Here is a 6002-nt window from a genome sequence, read left to right on the forward strand (position 1 = left end):
ACAAAATAGGAAAAATAACATTGCAATTCATTATACAAATCGATTGGACAGAGGTGTATTACATAAAGGGGTATATGCGTATGTTATTAACTAACAAAAATCTTTAAAGCTTTTACACCTATTTCCAATCGTTCTATGTGAAGTCATAACTCTGAAGTGTGTTACATTATTTTTTTTTAAATACGACTGGCCAATAACTTCTAGCAATACAAAGCCTAAGGACAGATAGTAAACAATAATTAAGTTTAATATATAGTAATACGAATTCTGAAAACAATTTGTCTTAATATATTATGATTAAGTTATACATTATTTCTGAAATCAATGTTTAATTTAATAGATAGGGTGAACCATATATTAATAAATAGCAAATGGACTATAAATGAGCAGATATATCCCAGCAGTAGATGATCGAAGTCGCGGATTCCTGGGATTCAATCTTATTATTCATATAATTTACACTTTGTGCATTAATTATATAAAATTGCCACAGCTCACAAACAAGTTTCCGGAAAATTAGCTACAGCTTCCCGTGCGTGCCATAATACCTCGCTGCGGTCACCAACCTTCCATAGGTATTTTTGGTGGAGGGCTTGCAGTGGGCGTCTATGGGCCCAAACGAAGATCTGTACATTTACCTCTTTGAAGGTTTTACATCTACCCACCACACTGTACATTCGATGTAATCGCTTAGTAAATATTAAAAACTTAAATGCTTCCATACTTTCCTTTTGTTTATTTATTGTAGCCTTTGTTAATATTCATAATATTTTCTGTTAGCTTTAAGAGTCTAATACGATATTATACCTAATTTAAAAAAATTGTGGAAAGCACTATATTTGTGTTAATCATATTGATAGGTCAACTTGTAAAAATAAAAATACAATGACGAATAATTAACTGAAATAATGATGAGAAATCAAATTATTAAATATTGGTTATTGTCATGTCACGCGAAACATCGCAATGTAGAATACATTTTATTGTTTATAATTAATTTCTGCAACGCAAAATATAATTAAGTATGCTATGTATCATTAACTTTGCTTAATATAACAAGAAACAAACAAAACACGTTTATAGAAAAATCGCTTTTCATTTTTAATTAAATTTGAGTTATAATTAAAATATAAGAGCCATATTTTTTATTTTTCTAATAATATTCGTCCTTTTACTTTTCCTATAGTAATTTTGGTTGTGAATCAAATAATTGAGGCTTTAGAAATTTGTTTTTGGAGAAAAATGTTACTCATACCGTTTACGCGTTTCAAGACATATAAGACCTACAGAAATACAAATACAACTGAGAAAAACACTCTGTTTAGAGAAATACCTCATGTTATGTAGACACGCAAATCTGTTTTTTTTTTTGCACCTGACTTTTTCTGTTGTCCAAGTGGCAGATTCAGAGTTTCAGGCGGCACGGACCAGGAGGCTCCTAATCTCCTTGCCCACAGTCGTGGCAGCGATGCTGAACAGGTCATCAGCGTGGAGGGCCGTGGCCTCTTTCTGTGAGACCGTTTAGGTCCAGAAGGCAGTGGCTGAAGGAGATCGGCAGAGGACAGATACCGCTCGGAGACGATGCTGTCAGCGCAGGGATACACCTCGCGACGGCTCTCCGGTGAATGGTGTTCCCCTACCATAAACGGGGCCTTCGGAGTCGCGGGAGTTTACGGTGGGGGCCCTAAACTCCCACGAGCTTCGGCGACTCTGAGGCAGACGATGGTTCGACGTGGTCTCGCACCATCGTGATAGCACCACGAGGTTTTCGGAAGTAGCGTGAACCATTCGGACGGTCTATCTAAAATAGCACAGAACGAGGGACGGCCGCGAGGGGATCCCTGAGCGGGAGATACGGCGGTTTCCCGTATAGCGCAGACGGCGATCACCGGGGAGGTTTTAGTGGGTAGGAATCCCACATACCCTTGTCTTCCCCCCAGAGGTGGGGCATCTTGAACGTCCGGAAGATTCCTCCCCTCCATCCGAAACCTGCCGTGACAGTAAATCATTAATATATATTGAAGCAATTAAAATTTTTAAAACGTTTTTCCTTACATAATTATCGATATATAATTTTTTTAAACTATTTTATTTTGAATAGGATGTACTATGGTACATATTTATTGACAACAAATGAGCTATACATTCACCCCCCAAGTTTGACACCTATAACCAATTGTCCTTTATAATTAATTACGTACATTCACCCATTTAATCCCCTTTTAACAAATTGTTTAATAGCGGACTTAATTACAGCTTCTATCCCCAAAACTAATCACCTTATATAAAAATTTAAAAGATTTACTTGTTTATTCGCACTATACCTTCCGTCGCGCATACGCCATCACTGTATACGTACCAGTTTAACACCCAAGCACTAACGTGGGTTGAAAAACCTATGCTGGTTTAATTACAGGGTACGCAGGCGTATAATTAATGCGTTTCTCTATGAAAAGCTTCGTAAATAGGAACTGTAAACTGAAATCCGCCACGCGATTTCGCAATATTTTCTCTGTTCGTTGTGACTAATGGAGAGATAAATTCGACAAACTGTATTCTTTTTCAACGCCCCCGCTATTGGGGGCTTCCCGTACTTCTCATCTCCCAAGTACAGAGGGATAATAGTTACAATTATAATTTATTCACTAAATTTTCTTGTTTACATACTCTTCTTCCTTCCATCTTATAGACATCTATTTATTATTTTCTTCGTCACAATTTTATTCTTTGTATTCCTTTTATACCTTGCCTCACTTGCGTCGCTTTTCCTCGACGAATAACCACAGGTAAGACATTGTTTTTGTTATATGTAGAAACGAATTGTGATACATTGGAAAACATGTGACAGTACTGCGTCATAGTGTTAAAAAAAATTAATTTAATTTAGCTAATAAACACAATTTAATATGTATAAATTCTATAATAAAGCAAGGAAATAAAAATGAACCTATTAAATTAAATGTGCTATCGATAAAAAGTTGGCGTGGTGTGAAATCCATAACACGTAATTGTTATAATGCTACCGCGCTTTAGCTTTGCCCGCGACGGCAGAACGGGAATATCGAACACTCTTCCGTCAGTCCGCTGTCAACGTTCGCAATGAAAACGCTCGTGCCCTTTTTCCTACGTCCCACAACTCGCCGCGCTTTACTAAGACTCGATAAAGCAGTTTATCCACTATACCCACTGTTGTTAACTACCATGCTAATACCGCACCCGTTACTTTAAAGCAAAACGTTATAGAAAAATATTAAAAGTTTAAATATTGCATCTCAAACTTTTATTATTTATAAATGAAAATGTCAACTGAAAGCAAGAATTTATTATGACTATTACGATTTAATTTTCTTATTTACTGCATTGTAAATTGCTGTAAAGATAATTTCAACCTAGCGACCGAGATCGATGGATACTTATCATTTATGTTTCCGTAATGTTTTACATTGTTTTATCAGTCCTGGTTTAGTTTAGTAGTGTTGGTATGAATTTATTTTATTTATTTCCGTCTGTTGCCTCGAATTATTTACAACGCAAACAACGGGCAGAGAGAACATTATGTGGTAAAGTGTGTGTAGCAAACGAGCCGTTAAATCTGAATTTCTCTGACTTTTTTCTCATAGACCAATTTCTTAATTTAGTTGAAGCAGATATATTTCTGCCATATTTCCAATCTTTTTTCCAATCGATTCTCAACAAAAAAAATTACAATAAATAGACAGTTATATCTAATTATGTAAATTTGTGTTGCGGCTGAGTTCGAACTACAAATTAATAGTTTTCACACAAGAGGGACAATTAATAAGCTCATTAATTCATTCATTACGCTGCAAGTGGCTGACAAAAAAGTAAAGTTGGCCCATCAAAAAAGTTTACAACAGGATTACCTTACACAATCTCATACAATTCATACATTCTTTTTTAATTATACAGGATTACTGATAAGATTGTATCCTTGAAATTGAACCCGCGACCTCATAATTACAAGTATCAGTCCTGTACCACTGCGCTACCACTGTTCGATGTATGGTAAATGATTGTATGTATGGTAAATGATTTTCTTATATAACTAGGTCTTTTCTTTACGGGTGCGGTCTTTAGTGCTGTCTATACTGGCTTTAACTCTCCCGAAGGAGACATTTTTCACATTATTTTACAAATGATAAAATGCTTTAAAATGACGTGAAAATGTAATAATTAAATGAAATTTGCCTTAAATATATTAATTATTCGAAATTCTTTCGGAAAATGTAGAAAAAAAACCCTTTATATTTAAATATAACATGGCCTAAAATTTGAATTTTGAACGTAATTTAAAACCGCGGCACTTTTATAACTGTACAGAAAAATGTTCACATTATAAAAAAAAACTTTTTGATATTGTATTTTAATCGAGCAGGTATAAAATCATACCAGTTTTTTTTCCAAATGAGTGTATATAAATTTTACAAATTACTGAATTCTTTTGGGCTTTAGAAAAACTTTATTACAATAATGCGTAATATGTAAATCATATATATATTAATGAATTTTGATTAATTTCAGATTAATTAACAGGTTAGTTGCATTAAAGGAACGACTGGAAACATGAACATATCAACTACATGTCTGATATCTCGGAAGCTTACGTTCAAAATGACATGCAGGTTAACTGCACACCCGATATAGCGTTAACCCGCTTCTACTAGCAAGCCATCGTAGCGTGCAACTTGCTAAAGCAATTAAACACTATTGAACAACTTAGTACCTAGGAAATATTAAAATGTAAAAATATGAAACATATTTTTTTATTAATAAAGTCATTCTTTCGTTCCTAGAACCTTCTTAGTAAAACTACAGTCAATTCAATGTAAAAGAATGTGAAGCAATGAGACATAATATGAACTATGAAGTACAATACATTTATTCATTCAAGATTGGATCATTCGCATTGATCTATTGAGTGAATTGTTTATTGTTAGATGAATGAATGTGTATCATAAATAATAAAAATAAATACTATAACAAGTGTAATTATGAAATATACTACTAATATAGTTGCAATAGCTATTAAGAGCAGTTGTTTGAAAGACGCCTGTTTCAATCGCCAGGCAATAAAACATAAGGGTCATTGTATACTGTTTGGGGACAAAAAATTAAAGGAACCTTATGATTTTTTTTAAATTTTTATTTTAAAAAATTTCGACTTATACTAAAACAGAAGTATTATGTAATGCTTAAAGAAGAAATATGTGACTATGAATTAAAATAAACTGTTACTGTTATATGTTTTAATATTACTGGATGCGAACAGTGTAGAACCGGTCATTGTGGTGGGGGTGTGGGGGGCGTAGGGGGAGGACTATACCTTGCAATAAGCGTCTATTAGCTGAAAATAAAAAGAAGAATATTTAGTTAAATCTACACACATTAGTTTGAGTGTAAAAGCTTTAAAGGGCTGAATGTATGTAACTGTCATTTGTAAGGTAAAATTTCTTAAGATTTTACACCTATTTTTAATCAACCTAGATAAAGTGATCGCTCTGAAACATGTTACATTTATTTATTTTTTAATAATTGGAATATGGTCAATGACTTTTGGTAGTATAAAATCTGCAAGGACAGAATAATTAGTTTCAATGTTATTCTGCATAGGGCAGTCATATGTCATTTATTTATTAGTTCTAAAACAATTGATTTTACCTATTAACTTTGTTAACATATTGAGAATTGGCTCAATAATAGGCTTAGAGAATTTAACATAAGTATTTTTCTCGCAAAGTAAATTTTACCAATAATGAATTTTACGAAATTCGATCCACGAGAGGGACAGCTAGTTAACAATAAAGTGTATATACAATACAAAATACAATTCTAAAATGATTTTAAATTTAGAATTTTAGAAGCCTAGATATTATCCCATTTTCAGTGTTAAAAACGCTGCATAGTTAACTTTCTAATTTTTACGTTAAAGTTTACAAATCAATCAGTTTCGTTGGTGGTTCGAATTGTGAAAGGTTTTTGGT

This window comes from Battus philenor, unplaced genomic scaffold (genome assembly GCF_028537555.1).
Source record: "Battus philenor isolate CCGP_79_NKW_IND1 unplaced genomic scaffold, ilBatPhil1.0.hap1 SCAF_21, whole genome shotgun sequence".
Classification (NCBI taxonomy): domain Eukaryota; kingdom Metazoa; phylum Arthropoda; class Insecta; order Lepidoptera; family Papilionidae; genus Battus; species Battus philenor.